Genomic DNA, 23,032 nt, shown 5'->3' with positions numbered 1-23,032 from the left:
TTGAAGAAATTTCAGCTGCAGAGATTAGGTAAGGAAAGAAGGTCCTTTACAAGTCCAGCACACTTGAATTTAGGTTTTGGGCTAACGGTGAGGCCTTTAGAAAGTACCAAGACGTCTGCAGGGCTAAGAGTTGTGGCAGAAAGGTTGACAACAGTTTTACAGGATTGGTGCTTAGGATGTATATATCTCATGGAGGATGGAGGAATTCGTTGCGATTGTGGAAGATGGAGTATCGAACAAAGCATAGTTAGGGAGGTATGAGGGTACGACCGGGGGGGGGGGGGGGGGGAGGGGGTTGAATCAAAGCTGTAGGCTCTTCCTTGGTGGCTAGTGTGTGTGTGTGTGTGTGTGTGTGTGTGTGTGTGTGTGTGTGTTGGAAGGGAAGGGGTATAAAAACTGTAGAAATAGATCAAGACTTCACGACAACTAGCAGGTTTAAATGGGTGGGTGTTGTAATAGATATGTAGAGGTGGAGGTGATGAGGCTTGCACAGGATAGATTAGTATTGAGAGCTGCAGCAAACCAATCTTCAGACTACCACAGCAACAACAAGAAGGTCATAAGATGGAAACAATTTTGCGTCGTAGTATCTCCCTCTGTTTTCACTCCATGTAGTTTTCACTTGTGGTAATGTGGCGTGTGTACAGAGATTTATCGGGTGTTGTTATTTTTTATTGGACTGTATTAACAGGATTTATCAAGAGTGGTGATAACATCAATTTGTGACAATAAATCTTTGTCATGTGCAATCTATAATACTGTTGTTCCATTTGTAATAAACAATTTCTTTGATGCTGTTTTCCCAAATAAGCCTAAATTTTACTGTTATTCACATGGACAGAGGCAGAGTAAGACATGGGAGATAACTTCAGCTGATCTTCGAAGATCAATTTCTTGAGACAGAGACAGTGTCGTTATTATTATTGTTATTCTTTACTTCCTCAGACGTTAAGTCTGGTTAAAAATGGAAAGTGACGTGGACCTTGATAAAGCGTCACTTCCTTTCAACTGTATGGTATGTGTTATATTGCATTTAGGAACTTTCGGGTAATTGAACATGTATCAATAATTACTGATTTCTGTAGTTGTATATATATGTTTGGATGTAGCTGTATTGCATTGATGTACTGGTGGATATTGTGTGGTATGACTCCTGTAGTTGATAGTATAATTGGTATAATGTCAACTTTATCCTGATGCCACATGTCTTTGACTTCCTCAGCCAGTTGGATGTATTTTTCAATTTTTTCTCCTATTTTCTTTTGTATATTTGTTGTATTGGGTATGGATATTTCGATTAGTTGTGTTAATTTCTTCTTTTTATTGGTGAGTATGATGTCAGGTTTGTTATGTGGCGTTGTTTTATCTGTTATAATGGTTCTGTTCCAGTATAATTTGTATTCATCATTCTCCAGTACATTTTGTGGTGTATACTTGTATGTAGGAACATGTTGTTTTAAAAGTTTATGTTGTAAGGCAAGCTGTTGATGTATTATTTTTGCGACATTGTCATGTCTTCTGGGGTATTCTGTATTTGCTAGTATTGTACATCTGCTTGTGATGTGATCTACTGTTTCTATTTGTTGTTTACAAAGTCTGCATTTATCCGTTGTGGTATTGGGATCTTTAATAATATGCTTGCTGTAATACCTGGTGTTTATTGTTTGATCCTGTATTGCAATCATGAATCCTTCTGTCTCACTGTATATATTGCCTTTTCTTAGCCATGTGTTGGATGCGTCTTGATCGATGTGTGGCTGTGTTAGATGATACGGGTGCTTGCCATGAAGTGTTTTCTTTTTCCAATTTACTTTCTTCGTATCTGTTGATGTTATGTGATCTAAAGGGTTGTAGAAGTGGTTATGAAGTTGCAGTGGTGTAGCCGATGTATTTATATGAGTGATTGCTTTGTGTATTTTGCTAGTTTCTGCTCATTCTAGAAAGAAATTTCTTAAATTGTCTACCTGTCCATAATGTAGTTTTTTTCTGTCGGTAAATCCCCTTCCTGCTTTCTTTCTGCTTAATGTGAATCTTTCTGTTGCTGAATGTATGTGATGTATTCTATATTTGTGGCATTGTGATCGTGTAAGTGTATTGAGTGCTTCTAGGTCTGTGTTACTCCATTTCACTACTCCAAATGAGTAGGTCAATATTGGTATGGCATAAGTATTTATAGCTTTTGTCTTGTTTCTTGCTGTCAATTCTGTTTTCAGTATTTCTGTTAGTCTTTGTCTATATTTTTCTTTTAGTTCTTCTTATTATTGTTATTGTTATTATTATTATTATTATTATTATTATTATATTGAATTATTGTTAATTAATACCCCCTTAAGGAGAGCACCATCAATTTTCAAGGCTTTTTTTCTGTCTATTTCATTTGTCTTTCAAAAACTTCTCATATATTCATTGTGATTCCTCTTCCTCTCTTCTGTACCGTTCTTCCCCATTTTCTTCTCTTTCAATATCTGCTGAAATTTCTGTTTTCCAGTTTTTTACTCTGTATTTTTTCCTGTCTGTGATGTCTTCTGTGGAGATGTTTTGTTTCTTGAGGTCCTCCATGGTTTCCTATACCCAGTTGGTTTTCACTTTATTAGTCATAACTATATAAAAAATATTCTTGGTAAGTCTGTTTTTGTGCATAATTTGTATGTGTCTCTAGAACCTTGTCCTTCTTTACCTGGTGCTGTTTTTAATCCTCTGTTTGTATTTGTACAGTTCTTTTGTCAATATGTTTATCCAGATCCCCTCTCTCTGAACTGGCCTGTAGATCTTTCCTTCTGTTTTTCCATCTCTTTGATTTTTGTTCTTCCCTTCATGGCTGTTGTTCTGAGGTGTACAAGGCCTGTGGTAACTACTGTACTACAGTGTCTTAATTTGGCATTGATGGAAAAACTTCTTTTGTTATAATTGTTCCATATAAGTCTGAATACCTTATGTAGTTTTGTGATTCTTTTTTCATTGGATGTTGAGTTCAGTCTTATTTTCTGTGTAATCTCTTCCATGCACTGGAAACTTTCTTCATGTGATATCTTCCCATACTTTGTTACCAGTGGGTGTCTGTCTCTTTACATTGTGTCAATGTACAAGTTTTTTTCATTTGAGATTTGTAGTCCCGTTTTGATTGAGATTTGATAAAGAGTTTGTAGAGCTTTTTTGTCTTCTTTTCTGTTATTTGTTATGATGGCTATATCATCAGCAAAGGCCAGACATTTTATCTACATGTGCATATATATTTCGAAAGTCATGGTGTGGTGTGTGACATGATCTGACTACACGTAGAGTGCAGTCTTTGTTTGGCACGGCACTTGGAGGGCGACAGTTCAGTCTTCACCCATCTGTCTCTTTTGTCCCATGTCCTGATTATTTTCTCCAAAACTGAGTTAAATAGAGTGGGTGATGGCCATCCTCATGCCTCACTCCTGTCTTTACTTTGAACGGTTCATAGATCTCTCCCATGAACTTCACTTTCAATATTGCGTTTTTCATGTTTCTTGTCATATTAACATCAAAGATAATGATAATGTGCAAGAATAATGTAAGGCTAGCATCTTTTTAGTCACATGTTTCTGCTGATACAGCTTATATTGTACACCTGGAAACACAATGTCAATTTTGTTCTGATGACAACACATGTCACCTGGGAATAGTAGATGTACTGGCAATGGTTTCAGTGTCATCCGCCAACAGATAGTGTAATGGCATAGCTATCAGAGTGCTATATGTGTCTACCCTTTAATAGGAAATGCTCACAGCCAGTGTGATGCAGACATGTGAAGCAAGCAGGCAACCATGCCAGGAAGGCACACTTGTGATTCTTATAGCCAACGAGTGAGTTTAAAAAGTGGTCAAATTGTGGGCTTCCGAGTGGCAGGATGGTCCTTTCGGGGGAATTGCCACACAAGTTGGATGTGCTGCGTCAGTTATGCAACATTGCTAGTATCAGTAGTCACGTGAACATTCTCACACACATAGTCGAGGTTCTGGACATCCACACAGCACAGATGCTCACTAGGATTGTTGTACTGAAAGGGCAGCAGTTGCAGATCGTACGGCTACCACAGCACAGATAAAAGGTCTTGTGAGGCCCAGATGTGTCAACACAAACTGTTGCGAAGCAGTTATTGCCAGTTGCGTTACGGACGTGCACACATCTATCCCGTCTTCCAATCGTGCCTCAGCACTGACATGCATGGTTCGAGTGGTGCCATCAGAGGATCTCTTTGAGGATGGCATGGCACGCCATGGTTGTAAGTGATGAAAGCAGATTCCGCTCGCAGACAAGTGATGGTCGTATCAGCAAATGACATAAATCTGGTGAGCACTCTCTTGTAGAGTGCATTAGTCCAAGATACAGTGGCCCCACCCCAGGCCTTATGGTCTGGGGTGCGATAAACTACAACTCTCATTCGTCTGTGGTGTTTCTGCACTTGGTACATACAGAATGATGTTACACCTGTTATTTTTGCATTCTTGCAACTGGAAGGTAATGTACTGTTCCAACAGTACAGTGTTGACCCACACACTGCCCACGAAACTCAGTGTTCTCAGAAAGATGAACAGTGACTTCCCGGGCCACCATGTTCTACGAGTTTGTCTCCAACCGAGCACATGTGGGAACATGGGATGAGAAGTGACTCGTGCAACTTGTCAACCAACAACTCTTACATAACTATCTGAACAGATTGAGCATGTGTGACATAATTTATCTCAGGACAGTTTTTGCCATCTGTACTATCGACTGAATGCTATAGTCAGTGCCTGCATTGTCACCAGTGAGGGCTACACCACATACTAATGTGTGTGTTTTGGCATGGGTCGATACATGCTAGCTGAGAAGCATTTGCAGTATTGATCTGTAAATGTGATCATTTCATGTACTCCATATGCACTGTTGCAACATTAAATCTGGAGTGAATTTTCTTCTGGCAGTGGGCACAAACTTTTACTTCACAACTTTGATACATTTTACTTTTTCTTTTTCTTAGTCTTTATCCCCTGCTATCACAGTCTCAGCATGTTAATGTGGATTTGGCAGTATTAGTGGTAAATTGTGGCCAGATGCCCTTTCCATGCCACCTCCCCCCTCCCCCCCAACCTTCCAACCCACACCAGGGTGAAAGGTATGTACCCTGTATCTGTATGTATCTAATATTATCGTGTGTGAAAGCGTGAGAATGTTTTCAAAATGTTTGAGGATCATGTAACTGATGTGGGGTGTGCATACCAGTCTGCTATTCATCTAGTTGGATGTGGACAACAGCCTAAAAATCATGTCAACACTGGCTCTAGCTGCATGCTAACGTTGGCGTCTACCCAGGAGTATTACAATTTCGATAGAGTACAGTAGAGTTTTAATGATTTATACAATACTTTTATGTCATGAATTTTAGAAAATTGATTGAAGATGTCTTTCTGTTGTTGTTTAATTTATGATATAGCCGCAACAGAAAATCCAACAGAATATGTTAATTATTCTGGTCTTGTTCATTTCTGTATTTGTTCTGTGTTAAAGTAATTGTTCAGACGCATACAACATAAAAGTTAAAGTAAGGTCTATGATGGCAGGCAGTGACTGGGCTGTTGTCCTGACAGCAGGTAGGGTGCAGCCTTTGTTCACCGTGGCACTAGGAGGGAGAGGGTTATGGCCTATCACCCCAGCTTCCTTTTACCCCTGGGAAACATCCCCAGGAGTCATCTGATAGCAGGTTGGTGTCACCTGGGGCGATCCTGCAGTCACTGGAACAAGGAAAAATCCCCACTTTTATGTTTTATGGGGAATCGAGCCCAGGACCTCCTGATTGGAGTCTAGTGCGCTACCCACTAGACCACCACAACCACCGTGCTTATGGGATATGAAATGTCTGCATCTATATGACTACTCTGCATTTCACAAATCAGTGCCTGACAGAGGATTTATCAAACCACTTTCATACTGTTTCTCTACCGTTCTACTCTTGAACAATGTGTGGGGAAAAGTAACACTTAAATTGCTTTGTGTGATCTCTGATTTGTTGTGTTTTATTATAACGATCATTTTTCCCTATGAAGGTGAGTGCTATGAAAATTAAAATGTTTTTGCATTTGGAGGATGAAGTTGGAGACTGGAATTTTGTGAAAAGATCTTGCCACAGCAAAAAAGTATTTCTTTTTGTGATTACCATCTCAACTCGCATATCATGTCCGTGACTCTCTCTCTCCTAATATTTTACAATAATACAGACTGAGCTGCCCTCATTTTGACTTTGATTTCCTCCATCATTCATATCCCATGGTGTACTTGTGCATTGTCATCTTGAAACACAACCAATGATCATCCAAATGTCGACTATATGACAGGTCAGTAGTTTCGAGGATCCTGTCATCAAATTGCACAGCCCTCAAATAGCCTCATTAGAAATGATATGTGTCAGACATCTATATACCATACTGGCCCAAAACATGACTGATCCATCTGCCTACTAAACTTAAAAGACTGGACTGCAGGTCTGAAACTCATTTTTCACTGGAGCGGACACAAATGAACAAGAATTCTCTGTGGCTCTGAACAGTAGCTGAGCACAAGCAGACACCATTCTGTTGCATTTGGTTAGCATTCACAGGTGTTCACTCGTGTTCTGCCCATTATCAGTCCTTCGATGAACTGTCAAACGAAGTCTCCATCATCTCTGCATTGGTGAGAGCAGGAGAGAAAGAGCTAAATTCTGGTGTTTCATCAGTGAACTTTTGTCTTCAACTCAAGATCTTTGAGCAGCAGAATGGTCTGAAGAGAATGTAATGTTTCTGATAACAGAATAGATGCTCGTGAATTCCAAGATGTCCACACCATAAATGCCAAATAAAAAGAAATGCAATTGACAGAGAGTTTCCGAGGTACTGGGAACATGAGAAAGATGATAATTACAATAGATACTTTCATCAGCCAGGAATGGAGTGAATAAGCACGAGCTTCGTATTTGTTTTTATTAAAAAAGAACAGCACAACAAAGTTCCTTGAAAGTAAACATGTACAAAAATGTATCCATCATGCTGATTAAAATTACGTACATACCCCACACGAGCTTTGTATTTGTTTTTATTAAAAAAGAACAGCACAACAAAGTTCCTTGAAAGTAAACATGTACAAAAATGTATCTATCATGCTGATTAAAATTACGTACATACCCCACAAGCCACCTTAGTAATTTCTTGCCCTGTTCCACTGACAAATAGTGCTAGGAAAAATGATAGTCTATATACCTCTGTACAAGCCCTAATTTCTCTTGTCTTTGTGGCCTTTACATGAATTGTAAATTGGTCGCTGTAGGATTGACCTAAAGTCAGCTTCAAGTGCGAGGTACCTAAATAGTTTAATAGTGTTTTGTGAAAAGAATATCATCTTCCCTCCAGGGGTTGCTATTTGAGTTCATGAAGCATCTCTATAATACTTATGTGCTGGTCAAACTTACTGGTGACAAATCTCTGAATTGGTTCAATGTCTTCCTTTAATCCAATGTCGTGCAGATTCCAAACACTCAAGCAATGCTAAAGAATGGGTCACACTAGTGTTGTGTCCTTTAGAGATAAGCTACACTTTCCTAAAATTCTTGCAATAAACCAATTTGTCCATTTGCCTTCCCTACAACCAATTTTGCTTGTTTCATGTTTTACTTCTTTGGAACATTATGCCTAGGTATTTAATTGACATGACTGTCAAGCAGCATACTACTGATGCTGTATTCAAACATCATGGGATTTTTTTTTCCTTCTCATCTGCATTAACCTACATTTTTTTATATTTACAGTAAGCTTCCATTCATCTCACCAATCACAAATTTTGTCCAAGTCATCTTATATTCTCCTATAGTCACTCAATGGCGACATTTGCTCATACACAATAGCGTCATCAGCAAACAGCCTCATAGTGCTGGCCACGTTGGCTGTCAGATCCTTAATGTACACTTATTAGCCAAAACATTATGACCACTGCCCACTGCGAGTTGGATGCTGCCTGGTGGCATTGGGGGCATGTGATGCAGTAACAAAAATATGTAAATAGAGCAGACGCAGATGGGGGCTCACTTTAGGGAAGATATGGGCTGCAAATGGGGAAATCAGTTGAGATAAGTGATTTTGATAAATGGCAGATTATTATTATGCTGAGCCTGTGACACACATCTCAAAAGCGGCAGTGCTGGTCAAATGTTCATGAGCTATCTATCACTAGGTGCTAAATGGTTAGACATACATGACTCTTCACAGTACTTGGGGTTTGGAGGCATGTCTGGCTGCAATGTGGATAGATGGTGATTTGTAGCACAATGCTGGTGCACGCACAAGTGTTCCATAGCACACTGTTCATTGTAAATTCTGGAACACGGAGCTCCGCAGCAGACCACTCCTACATGTTCACATGTCTACCCAACAACATCATCAGTTGTGATTGCAGTGGGCACAGGACCATTCGGATTAAACCATCAATCAATGGAAATGTTGGCTCTTTGGGTGAATCCCATTTTTGCTACACTAGGTTGGTAGGTGTCTCCACAAAAACCATCATTGAGGTGAATGGCAGCTCCAAATGTGCAGCACACCACGGATGCTGGCTGGTGGGAGCAGCATTATGCTTGGGAGACATTCTCCTGCACTTGCATGTAGTAATCGAAGACATGCTGACAGCTGTGAATCACCTATGTCCCTTCATGCTTGATGTCTTCCCCGACAGCGATGTAATCTTTCAGCAGTGTAAATGTCTGTGTCTCAGAGCCAGAATCATGCTACAGAGGTTTGAAAAGCATTATAGTGACGTCATGTTGATGTCTTGGTGGCCAAATTTGCCTGATGTAAACCTAAAGAACCCATCTGGATCGCTATCAAGCATCATTACCACGTATGCAAATCAGTGATATGTTATTTACGTGAATTACAAGACCTGTGTGTAGACATCTAATGTTTCATACCTCCTCAAACCTAACAACAAGCTGTCTGATTCCTGATATGCAGAATCAGTGATGTATTTTGTCCCAAAGATGGACAAACAAGCTATTAAGCAGGTTATAATGTTTTGGACCACCAGTCTAAACAGAATATTACAAAAAGGTACAGCCAAACTTTCAGGAAACATTCCTCACACACAAAGAAAGAAAATATGTTATGTGGTCATGTGTCCGAAAACGCTTACTTTCCATGTTAGAGCTTATTTTATTACTTTTCTTCAAATCACATTAATCATGGAATGGAAACACACAGCAACAGAATGTACCAGCATGACTTCAAACACTTTGTTACAGGAAATGTTCAAAATGTCTTCCATTAGTGAGGATACATGCATCCACCCTCTGTCGCATGGAATCCCTGATGCGCTGATGCAGCCCTGGAGAATGGCGTATTGTATCACAGCCGTCCACAATATGAGCATGAAGAGTCTCTACATTTGGTACCGGGGATGCGTAGACAAGAGTATTCAAATGCCCCCATAAATGAAAGTCAAGAGGGTTGAGGTTGGGAGTGTGTGGAGGTCATGCTATTGGTCGCCCTCTACCAATCCATCGGTCACTGAATCTGTTGTTGAGAAGCGTACGAACACTTCGACTGAAATCTGCAGGAGCTCCATCGTGCATGAACCACATGTTGTGTTGTACTTGTAAAGGCACATGTTCTAGCAGCACAGGTATGAAATCATGATAACATGCTCCATAGAGTGTAGGTGGAAGAACATGGGGCCCAATCAAGACATCACCAACAATGCCTGCCCAAACGTTCACAGAAAATATGTGTCGATGACGTGATTGCACAATTGCGTGCAGATTCTCGTCAGCCCACTCAAGTTGAATGTGAAAATTTACAATTTGATCACGTTGGAATGAAACCTCATCCATAAAGAGAACATTTGCACTGAAATGAGGATTGACACAATGTTGGAGAACCATTTGCACAAGTGTACCCGTGGAGGCCAATCAGCTGCTGATAGTGCCTGCACACGCTGTACATGGTATGGAAACAACTGGTTCTCCCGTAGCACTCTCCATACAGTGACGTGGTCAATGTTATCTTGTACAGCAGTAACTTCTCTGACACTGACATTAGGGTTATCGTCAACTGCACGAAGAATTGCCTCGTCCATTGCAGGTGTCCTCGTCATTCTAGGTCTTTCCCAGTTGCTTAGTCATAGGCTGGAGTGTTCCGTGCTCCATAAGATGCCGATCAATTTCTTCGAACGTCTTCCTGTCGGGACACCTTCGTTCTGGAAATTTGTCTCGATACAAACGTACCGCGCCATGGCTATTGCCCAGTGCTAATCCATACATCAAATGGGCATCTGCCAACTCTGCATTTGTAAACATTGCACTGACTGCAAAACCACGTTCCTGACAAACACTAACCTGTTGATGCTACGTATTGATGTGCTTGATGCTGTTGCTGTAGAGCAATGAGTCGCATGTCAACACAAGCACCGAAGTCAACATTACCTTCCTTCAATTGGGCCAACTGGCGGTGAATCGAGGAAGTACAGTACATACTGACGAAACTAAAATGAGCTCTAACATGGAAATTAAGCATTTCCGGACACATGTCCACATAACGTATTTTCTTTATTTGTGTGTGAGGAATGTTTCCTGAAAGTTTGGCCGTACCTTTTTGTAACATCCTGTATAGAGAATGAGAGTGATCCTATCATACCTCCCCGGGGCACTCCTGAGAATAACCCCAATACCCCTGCCTCTGATGAACACTCACCATCAAGGACGACATTCTGGCTTCTACTACACAAGAAGTCATCTCGAGCCATTCACATATCTTGAAACCTAATCTGTAATTTCAGACCTTCATCAACAGTCTGCAGTGGCGCACTGTGGCAAACACTTTCTGGAAACAGCAATGTGGAATCTGCCTGTTCCCTTCATCGCTGATTTGCAGGATATCTTGTGAGAAAGGAGCAAGTCGAGTTTCACACGAACGATGATTTCTAAATCTGTGCTGATTTGTGAACAGAAGCTTTTCTGTCTCATGGAAATCAAAGTGAAAATACATTCAAGAATTCTGCAGCAAACCATTGTTAAGGATATTGGATTGTAATGTTGTGGGTCCATTTTTTTACTCTTCTTATATACAGGAATTACCGTGCTTTTTTCCAATTGCTTAGGACTTTGCATTAAGCAGGAAATTACAATAAATGCATGCTAAGAACAGGACCTATGCCATAGTGCACTATTAGTCGAGAGACCCATTGCTGAAATTTTGACATTATGTTGGCAAGACAGTAGGTTGGAGGATTCAGTTCTGATACTGCACAGCTCTCAAATTATACTTACTAGTTGTTAGAGGAATTTGATATCCATAGGTGACACCAGACCAAAACCAGACTGACTCAACTATGTGCTGAATCTGTGGGTCTTCACACTTGAGACATGCATTGGTACCTGGCCATTTCCGCACCCTTCTACAAGGATCATCAGGTATCAAAGAAATGCTTCACTTATTGTGAAAGGAATACAATACCACTGATCCAAGTTCCGCTGGAGGACACCCTGTATCACCACTAGTAATTTCCTTTCCTATTGCACCACAAACAGAGTGAGGGCAAAATGACTTGTCTATATGCCTGTTAGTCGCAGTAGATTGTTCTGCAGTCAGCGTCAACAGCCATTTCTCTAAATTTTCTCACTAGTGCTCCTTAAAAAGATTGTCGCTTGCCATCCACCGGTTTCCATGTACACCACGATTCTTTGTGCACTACATTCCTCGGGGGTTTGTACTGTAGTACATAATGGACACCTAGAGACCCCACTGAATGTGTCGAGATGGTTGTGTACCGTGTGAGTCAACACAGCTCTCCCCATTATCTGCAAAAAAAGTCACAGTGCAGTTACAGTAAGTTCCCGAGGTATTACCTGTCAGCTATAATTTGAAGTTAGCAGTCATCAGTTGTTGTTGGCTCTGAGCAATCTCTGTAGTGCTGATTTTTAACATTTTGTTACTGCAAAGGCTGTGGAATGTTCATTTGATGTCGCTGTAGCGTTTGCCAATTGTGTGGTAACTTTCCATGCTGACAAGCATTCTTACTGTAAAGTAACAATGCCTGGGCAGTCTTTAAGCATTAACGCTTTAATCCCTTTGCAACGTCAAATTTTTTGATGTTATATTGGACATGTGATCAGTTTGTTTATTTATTTATTTTTGTAATTTTATTTTTGTGGTTTAGTACAAAAACTGTAGTGGTAGTGTATTTCTCCTAGAGCCCTTTTGTGAGCTGGTATTTTCCTCTGTGAAAATGAGGCAATTTTTTTTTCCAACTACACAAGTGACGATAGTAGTGATCTGACAATAAACAAAAACTGTTTGTTGTAGCAATTTTTATGCATCTGGTACAGTGTACTATCACAAGATACCAGGTACATCTACAGATGGTAATATATATTCCCAAAAGCTTTGTAAAACCACTAAGTGGTTGGCAAGTATGCTTCCCGAGATTCACAAAAGACATATTGTGTTTACTTGAATCTAAGCTGCACTTTTTTCCGGTTTTTGTAATCCAAAACACTGCCTGCGGCTTAGAATCAAGTGCAAAGTAAGCGGAAGTTCTGAAAGATGTTGGTAGGTGCCGCCACAACTAACTTCTGCCGTCGAATATATGTAGCACTACACAGGCATGCTTTGCAGGCACAAAGATAAATACTGGCGCCAAAACCTATGCGTCAGTAAACAAACTAAAAAAAAACAGGGGTGGGGGTGGAAGATGAGCTTTTTTCTCTGCCCCAAGGTTCAACCACTGTATTTCCATACTTTATCCAACGAAGTAAATACAAATTCCGTATTCTTCATCTCCGAATGTTGCAGCCTTTCAATGTACTATGAAAATCCGACTGGAAGACTGTTTGGGATGTTTGTCAATATGGCCAAGTCTACGTTCTGAATTTTTGTCCTACCTGTGACAAGAGATGGTTGTTAATAGCAACTTTTATGAATTGTGAATCACATCCAGTATTCTCTTCACCATAAGAATAATTCGAATGTAAACATTTTGCCATGTATTCCTACATGTTTCCTGCTATCTCATTTAAATCCTGTCTTCCTAATAAACTATGAAACTAGAGTGAGACAACAGCAAACGCGGAAGAATATATATATCATGTCATGCTTATATTCGTATTATTCCTATGCTGAATAGTGATATAGTCAGAAATGAAGCACGGCAACTGACTAGATTTTTAAACCTAAGATGGCTCTAATTTCTGTGCAGAATGTAATGCACTAAAGAGGCGTCTGCAAAAATTTTCAAACGGAGAAAATTTTTTGCTAAACTTTCGTTTGGAACATCTATCATATGCAGTCTATTATATGGTTCTTGTTGATCATTATCAAAGAAACCAGCAGTGTAAGTAACAACAAATAGCAGTCTCTTGCCATTGTTTCACTGATGAGATGATTCCTCTCTCTTTTTTTTTTTTTTTTTTTAATTGTAAGCGGCAGTAGCGTGCGCAAAAGCAAGCCATCCCGCGAGCGGCGACAGGCCGTAAACACGCATAATCAGAATGCGACAAACAATGCACGGCACAGTATGATAATGCGTTTTGAGCTTAGAGTGACGGAAACACCTATAACAAAGAGAACGGCACTTATCAGATCAAAGAAAAATAAGCAATCAATTCAAACCAGACGACGCACGTGAAAAAGGCTCTCTAGTATAAATATGGATGGAGAGCCTAACGCATAGCAATGACTACATGGTAAAGCTTAACTGCTAAGTTTACCACACGCACCAAACTACTGTAGCTGTATCGTCATTCATTCGACCTACATTGTCTCAGGTTGAAAGGGCTACTCTGAGATGAACAGGTTGCCACAGGAGAGTAATGCATGGACTTTAACTGTTAGTTGCCCTGAATGTGAGTCCAGTGAGCTCACCACTGTGCCACCTCGCTCGATATATTTTGAGAGAAGTTCCTGATTTAACCATTTCATAGGATGTGGGAAGTGTACTTCCCATCAACTGTATTTCTTTACTGTATTCCTGAGAACACATCATACGAGCTCTGTATGCACCTGGCACCTGATGTTAGTTTGCTGCACCAGCTGAACTTTCTGTCTGTTATGAAATGTAGCTTTTAATTGTCATTAAATGTCACTTGTTCCTTTCAGAAGCAGTTGCAAATATACGTGCCACCAAATAATGTTGTTTTGAAGGCCACTGGGAAGTATGCTTACTACCAAAGTAATTTTTCCGTGATACAAGGGGAATATACTTACCACAAAATTAATTTCTTTTTTGGACTGCAGAAAAGATACTTACCACCAACTGACCATACTTACCACTAATTTAGTTGTTTTACTATGCTCTTGGGAAAATGTTGTACCTCCTCTGGATGTGGTTGACCTTTTGTGATAATATGCTAAACAACTGGTGTCTGTTTGTCATGACATCAGTGCTGTTGTCACTTGTTACAACAGAACACATTGTTTCATTCTGCAATATATGCTATTGTGACTTGTCTCAGCTCGTTTCTTTAAGCAGTGTTAAATGAAGTTTCTAGGATTGTAAAATAGATAGTCAAATAAAAACAGAAAATTCCTTTTTTTCACATGTAGTAGTAACTCATAACAGCTTACTAAAGACAGTGGGAAGTATACTTACTACTATAGTTTTTTGCTCCTAAATCACAAAAATAAAATAATCAAAAATTAAATTTAGTTGAAACTTCTAAAATGATACCAAAACAATTAACTTTACAGGGCTGCTACAAAAAATGTGCCTACAAATGGGTTAAAGACAAAGTATGCAAGCTGTGGGGGCAGTGTGAAACTTTTTTAAGCACTGTATTTGAAAAATATTATTCATTTTGTTCCACTTCTAGAATGTTAGGTTTTGTGGATTTTTGCCTGTACATTAATGGGTGTGGATGCGTTCAGTGGAGGCAAGTGTGTCGTGTATGATTTTTCTCAGTAAATATGTCCTACTGACGTTGCAGTATATCTCCAATGTTCTGGATGCATCAAATGAAGTTTAAAAGACAGCTAACTGCTGCTGCTGGTATGCCTCTTCATGTAAATGTCAGAGTTACTATTATTATTCAATACAAAAAGGAAGATTACCAGCTTAGCAATTTGCTGAAAATGAGTTCATTAAAGGGAATATTACAATTAACATCCTGTTAACGACAAATTAATTAGAGATGGGAAGCAGCCACAGATTGGAGAAGGAAATTAATATATTTCATACTGTGCTCGAGCACAGGCAATAAAAAACAGTGAACAAACATGATGCGTGTACTTGTTGCCTCAGGGTCTCCTGCGAAACTGAGGTGCTTGAGTAAGCTACATCACACTGCTTTGTTGAGTGCTTGTTGTCAAGCCAGTTTATGAAGTACACATCCCTCTTCATTTTTATATAACTTTGTTTTGAATGCACTGTACAAGAATATTGAATACTTTGAAAATTATCGAGTTCAGCCATTCATTCACATGTAATATTCCAACAGCTCCATCACCGATGAGAGCCTTCAGGGGTGTAAAACGAGTAAGTGAGAAGTGCCACTGAACTACTAACAACCATTTTCATCTACTACTAATCTGCTCACATTGATCATTATTCAAGGGGATCAGTTCTACATCATTTTATTTTTATAAATATGCAGAGAAGCAACTACTTGAAAAAAGCCAATGCTCTGCTACTTAAACTGCTCTGCCACTATTTTGATTTAATACTTCATGCTAAATGGGCATTTAATTCTACACAGGACACTGTCATCTAAACTTATTCTGATAAATTCATATACTTCCTTCCTGTGCAATGTCCTTTATGCTGTCAATGCCACGTTGGGAACAGTACAGTAGTTTCTGTTCCGTGGAGAACCAACCGTACCTGCACATAGGCTATTATTATGATGGAATCACCACTTCAAAAGGCATTCCAAAGCTGCTGCCAGCTTCCCTCTGTGGAGTAAACCATCTACCATTCCTGTCTGCTCCTAGAGAATATGTTGCATGGCTAAATATGGTTTTCTGTTAGAAAGTGTTTGTGCGTTGTGTATCTGAGGTGGGACAGGTAGGTAAATTCACATATCCAGGTAAATTATTGGTGGACTGGCCAATAAAACATTTTTTACTTTAAATTTGAATATTTGGGGATTTCCAGATTGCTCCTAATTTCGGCTGGGAGATGTTAAAAGGGTGTTGCACCTGAATATAAAACAGTTTTCTTAACCCTAAGCTCTTTACGGGTGTCAGTCCTATTGAGGAGGGGTACTCCTGGGCTGTGCACCTGAGTTTCTCCTGGGCCACCTGCAGCATCTGTACTTGTAACATGCCAAGGTCATTATACGAGTGGTCAATTGGCCATAAAGAGGTTTGGTTGGATATGTTTATGTTTAGTGTGCAATACTGCTTTCCCGTATTGCCAGTTGGTCAGCTAGATATTTGCAGCTGGCAATGCCATTTAGTTTTGCTGTAATGCAGGGATTCACCAGTGTTTATTTTGTCTGTGAGTTTGTGCTGTCCACAGGTGATTAATTGTCCCTAGATAGAAGTGTTTTTCAGCAGTTGTGTTTTCACCCGTGGTTGTGGTCGTAGTTTCCCAGGTTAAGAATGAAGTGATTGTCAGAGTGTCTCAAGTTCGTGTACAGTAGTGTGGTGAGTTTTTTGAATATCTGTGTGTGAGTCTCAAGGCAGTATTCTCTGTGAAGGTCGACAGTGTGTGTGGACTGTGGTGCACTTCGTTGTGTATCACCTGTAGGCGGCACAGGCGGTCAGAGCCACGTAACCCCAGACTGCAGCTGCATGTATCATCATGGGTCTAATCAGTATCATGTACACGGACCTCGATATCCTCCTATTCAGTGTGCTTTACCTGTTGAGCTTAGAGTAACACTGTTTGAGCCTTGCATTTGCTCAGTTGGCCTGTCACTGAAGTATTTGACTTTCACACTGAAACGTATTGGGCGTGTGTGTAGTGTTATTTGTCTGCAGTCTTAATGTGGGGTCCTACCCACTCATCTCATATAGGGTGCCTAAAGGATGCTGCATTCTCAAAATGCTATACAACAATTCAAGCAAACAACATTAATAGTTTTTATTACAAATAAGAAGCTTGACAATGCTTGACCTGGAATTTACAATGGTGTCGCAAGCAATAGGCGACATGCAGTATAAATCCGAGTCCTTTGCTATATACAATGTTCGTGCAAGTTTCACACACAGCTTGTGGATCACTAATAACTGTTATTGTAGCATTCTGCGCTAGGCCTGTCCGTATACTGTCCTAATCCTGTCCAAATACTGAGTGGCCGAGGCTGGCAGGAGTGGCACTTATATTCTCTTTGTCTAGGGGCCTGGTCCCATTGTGGTGTGGTCCTTGCCAGTGGGCTATTCGCTGACGGTGTGTTCACTGCCTTCTTTGCTCTTGCGATCTTAATTTTCATTCCAGTGCTTGTGGGTATGCCAGAACACTTAATGATTGTGCAGTTGTTATGGTTTGTCAGTGAACAGAACTGCTTCACACTTGTCAGCATTTGCTTTAACACACTGTCGTTCCAGCTAGGCAGTTTTGTTTGCAGTTGCGAATTATGCCTGATGGTTTCCAGTCTTGCACTAGGATGGTAGTGTCATCTGCGTAGATGGTTGCCATTGTGTTTTGTTCAGTTGGAAAGTCATTGACGTAGAGATTAAACAAGAGGGGCCCTTGGATGCTGCCTTGGAGTACTCTCACTTGTATACTGTGTTGTGTTGACTGTTTGCCCTGAATGTCGGTGTTGAAGCTTCTGTGAGTGAGATATGAGTGTGTAAGGTGTACGAGCTCGTCGGAGAGACTAGCAGTGCAGAGTTTGCGAATGAGACGATTGTTCCGTAAATGACTGAAGACCAGGAACAGTGCTCCTGTAGCTTTATGGTGTTGGGGGTGTGTGTAATATGTTCTACTACACGGAGGAGTTGTGTTGTGGAGTGGTGATTGCTGAATCCAAATTGCTCCAGTCTCAGCGAGTGATTGGTGTTGCAGTGCATAGTAAGATGTTTGAGAATCATCTTCTCAACAATCTTATTCAGGGAGCTCAGCAGGCTGATGGCTCCATAATTTTGTGGTAGGGAGTGGTATTTCCCTGGCTTCCTGAACATCAGGACAGGGAAGTGTTGATGTTGTAGAATGGTATTCATCATATGTGCGAGATGCTCTATAGCTTTATTCGTGAACTCCTGGGTGACATGGTTTTGAAAGTGATTGGGACCAGGAGCTTTTCTAGTTGTTTTGTGCTTAATAACCTGTGTAATTTCATGTGTAGCAGTATGTATTGTTACATTGCACTTGGGCTGGGTTACAGGCCATGTAACCTCCTGGTCCATTTCAAGTAGCAGTGCTGGATTGGAAGGAGCCAGATTCAGTGTGAATGATGTTGCTAGTGTTCTGGTCATCAGCTCATGCTTCCCCTCCATGGAGTATGCTGGTCTGTAAGGTATTTGTAAACTTGGTGTGTAGTATTTCTTCTTGGTGGAGTGGACAGCTATTTGCCACACTCCAGGTCATGTGGTGTGCAGCCCTGCGAGTCTATTGTCCCAGTTTGTGGTTTTAAAAGTTTTAATTTAGCCTGTATGATCCCCTGGAGCCTGCTAATATGCTGTTTGTACATCCAGTATCTCCCGAGATGATCTCTCATTGACATTGGCCCCTGTATTTCTGGGAGCAGGGCCATTGAGCATTCTTGTGGTATAAGTACTGTAATGGTACCTGCTATTGCATCCTGAACTGCGGTGGTAAGGGCTTTGACAGCTTCAACAAGTTTCCTGCTTTGTGTAATTTTGGGAATTTGTGGGATACGACTTTTCAAGCATTTCCTTGAACAATGCCCAATTCACACGCTTGTAGCTCAGTATCCTGTGAGATTCATCATACTGCTGTGTTTCTTGCGAGTAAAGTATTACAGGTGTTTGATGAGGCCAAATCATGTATAATTTCAATGTTGATTGTGACTATAATGCCTATCACATCTAATGTCTATCACATTTAGTCTCTGTTCCCTGTTTTAAGTGTCACCTCAGCTGGCACTAGTGTAATGTAGTTTGGGCGCAGTGCATGTTCGCATAGTTTTTTTGCTATTGGTGTTTGATCTTTGTTAGTTCCAAGCAGAGTGTTTAGCATTAAGATCACCAGTGGCTATTAGTCACTATGCTATGTTGAGTATTGTGCTGATATCGCTTGTTATGATATTACCAGATCAATTGTATATCGATATCAATGTAGTGTTCACTCAATTGACTTGACCCTAACAGCTGTGGCTTCTAGTCTTTCAGGTTCAGGGATCTTAATATTTGTGTATTCTTTGTCTCAATATATGAAGATTGCTGTTCCATCCACAGTTGTGCCTTCAGGTGGTCAGTACAGTAGATGTAATATCTTGAGAAGAGTAGTTGTTTGTGTGACTGGAGCTCAGCTTCGTTCATGAGAGCATTCCAGATTCCCTTCTCCTCCATAAATGCAGCTAGCTCTGCCCTTTTGTTGCCAATCCCATCTGCATTCCAGAACAGCATCTAGGTCAAAGTACTGTTGTTTGTGTTTTGTGGTGTATTACCTATGGAAGTGTGTGGGCAGTGTGGTGATAGCAGTTTGTATAGCAGCCATGCACTGGCTGTGTGTAGCCGTCATGAGTTTGTGCATGTGTTACGATGAAGAGCCTCAAGAGGATCTTAAGCCATGTGAGTGGGGTATAGTGTCTCCACTATGCCTCTGATTGTGGTGAGAATGTTTGTTATGTCAGCCAAGGTGCTGGCGGTGGTGTTGGTGGCTGGTGGTCCTTATGTTGGTGTACTGGATGGGCTGGCTTGTGTGTTATTCATGGTTCGTATTTCATCTGGGGTCACCTGTGTTATTGCTGTGGTGAGGGGGGCAAGAGTGTGAGTTACAGTTACATTGTTCCTTTTAATGTGTTCCTATGTTTGTCTGGTCTGTTGTTGGTGTATTTGTTGTGGTGTGATAGTGTCCCCTCTTTTGTTTTTTGGGTACCTCTGTTTTATTTCGTGTGTTTGTGGTTGCCCTAGTTTGGGTGTGTCTTCTGTGATATCACAAGTGTCACAATCTGGCCTAGACAGAGTTGAGTTGGTGTTGTCTGGGACCGGCAGTATTGTCATCAGTACAGGGGCAGTTTCTAGCATTGCAGGTGTGGGTTGTGGTTCTGTTGTTGTGGGAGTGTGCCGTGAGTTTGTGGAGCTCTGTGCATCCTCAGTTCATCCACTTCCACTGACAATGCCAGTAAAAGAGGTTCCACACCTTACTGGCTGGGGGGTGGGGAGTGTCTTGGAGCTGTTCTGGTTACCACTTGTCTGTCTTTGGCACTTTTGCACCTTAGAGCTTCTTTGTATGCTGCACACCATCTGTAGTTTGCACATGGACCCCTCCACATTTGGTACATTTGATAGTTGTACCAAGTTTAAAGTGTCGTGCTACACGGTTACCAGTGCATTTGCGGCACCGTGTGCCAGATCACATCGGGTGCCGCATGGCCAAACTGCTGGCAGTGGTGGCACTGTTGGGGGACACACGGAAGTGTGTATATTTCTACTACGACCATGTGAAGCAGGAGCATCTGCGTCAGAAAGTTGCAGGAGTAAGCTGTGTCATCGAACTCCACTAAATAGTTTGGCTGCAATCTGTGTGTCACGAATCCAAGAATTCATCTCATGCTCTCACAGTCCCAGCTGAGAGCTGTGATTATACCATGAAGAATGTCATTGAGGGTTGTGGTGTCAACTCCTTTCACGATGTACATTCGAGTTTTCCCCCCTTGGGTGTTATATTTATGATACTCAATTCCCCCAGCTTTGACGATTTTCAGGAGATTTGTGCAATCTGTTTTGTTGCATACATACAGTGATACATGGTCCCTTGTGAGTTTTGTGTTTGGTATATTGTGGGGAGTGACATTCTACAAATGTCTTATTTAGCTTGCCGAGGCAAGTGTAATTGTGTATTATGACCAGTGGGAAGCCAGTCGGTGTAGTGTTCTGCGTAGCGGCTGGGGTAGTGTTGTGTAGTTGAGGTGCTGCAGAATTGTTTGTATGGTCCCTCATATTACCGATGCTCAGAACTGGTGTTGGTAAAAGCACGCTGCATTTGCCGTGTGAGTCAGTAGGCTCAGTTGTTCGTGTATGTTGCTGCTGATTGCATTTTGGACCCACCAGCTTCGAAGGTCCATCTTTGTTCCACGGAGCTGTCACTTCCAGCTCGAGGACTACTGCGGTGGTATTGAGGGCCTCTCTAGTATATTCACTGGTGGTGTGACTGGTGTTGGTGTTGCTGTTGCTGTTGCGTTGCTTCCACCCGTCAGTTGGACAATGAGCTCATGCTGTCTCCGAGCCATTGCTTCTTGATTTGTGGCAGCAAAGTCCAGATTTAGCTGGTTCATCACTTACTGATAGGTGGCAAAGCAAGACAGAAACGTCAAAGGGAACAGATGGCACTCCTGCCTCTTGTGCTGCAGTCTTGCTACGGGTCGTCGGGTGGGATCTGCTCGGTGGATCTGCGTCTCCCAGACATAAGGATACTTTTAAGGATAGAATGTGGATATGAGACAATTTTACTTTTTCGTCTGAAAAGACAATTTTGCTTTTTTAGTGTACATACAGAAGAGGGGAGTCCTTATGACTCACTTGTGCAAGATGCAATGCTCAGTGCAAGAGAGCACGGGTGGAAGACAGCAGCCTGTACTAGACAGTGTTGTCCAATGTGAACGTGCCCCGGACACTCAAATACCCTATTAAAGAATGGGAGAGTCACACTGGGGAAGTTCCAACCACAGTTGCAGGAACTTTGAGCCAGAACTCATGGCCACCTAGCACTGTCAAGTGTGTAGCAGCGTGTGCTTGTAGGTGACACTCCAAAGAGTGTCCTGTGGCATTTACACCAGTTTTAGCGTATGTGTAACACAAATATCCTCTCGCAGCTACTGCAGGTACAGGGGGAAGGCAGCTGCTCAGCTGCGACTCACCCGTAGTACTGCCCGAGGTTTTCCTTGGTGGGAGGACTGGAACGAGGTGCACCAAGCCTTGTGATGCCCATTGAGGAACTGTTGGAGTGAGACGTAGTGACTCTGAGGTCAAGAAAGCTGGCAGTGACCAGAACAGGGTGTGCTGACTCCCCCCCCTCCCCCTCCCACCATACTGCTTTCAGTGATGCCATTGCAGAGGATTACACTGTGGTTGGTCATCTGGTTTTTATGTGGGCCAGAACATGAAGCTTTCCTTTGCTTTTTTTTGCTAAATTGACTCATACTTCTGGACACAAACACCTATACAGAGCAAATGTATTGGCATCCAGGGTTGGGTTATTTGGGGGGGGGAGTGACAGTTTGTTATTGTTTCCGCCCCCCCTCACCCAGCTTCCCTCAAAAATGCAACTCGCTAGCAACGTCGCTGTTAGCATACGACAGACATCTACAATTTTAATAACAATAATAAACACACAAAAATATATTAAATTATTCAATATAATAGTAACAATACAAATAGGTGGATCAAAGAAGGAAGAAAACGTAGAACAAACAAAAGAACTTCATAAAGTGTACAAACTGACATGGACACACTGTAATAAAAGAAACATTTCAGTACAAGGCAAACACATGCGCTATAATACAGTTATAGTATCAGAAGCACTCTTCGCATCAGAAATGACCACAATCTGTGGACCAGGCACCACAAAGCAGAAAGAATACAATGCAAAATCCTCAGAAAATTTTTTGGAGCAGTGCACAGAGATGGCATATGGATGAAGAGATCAACCAGAGAATTATAAGAACACAGAGGCAGATTCAGTCACAATCAGAAAACACCGACTAACATTCTGTGGACACATACACACAATGAACAGTGACAGATTCACAAAGGGATTTAGGATGTAGTAAATGCCTTAATCAAAAAAACCAGTTGGTTTAAAGAGATAGAAGAATGCCAAAACGAGCAGGAATCAGAATGGAAATGATGAATGAAAGAGACAAATTCAGAATCAAAATTATGAACATAAAACTTGAAGTAAAGGGAAGGAAGAAAACAGAGAAAATATGTACATATCAAAGGAAACAGG

The sequence above is a fragment of the Schistocerca americana genome, chromosome 7, assembly GCF_021461395.2.
Source record: "Schistocerca americana isolate TAMUIC-IGC-003095 chromosome 7, iqSchAmer2.1, whole genome shotgun sequence".
NCBI classification, from domain to species: domain Eukaryota; kingdom Metazoa; phylum Arthropoda; class Insecta; order Orthoptera; family Acrididae; genus Schistocerca; species Schistocerca americana.
This window is presented reverse-complemented; position numbering follows the sequence as displayed.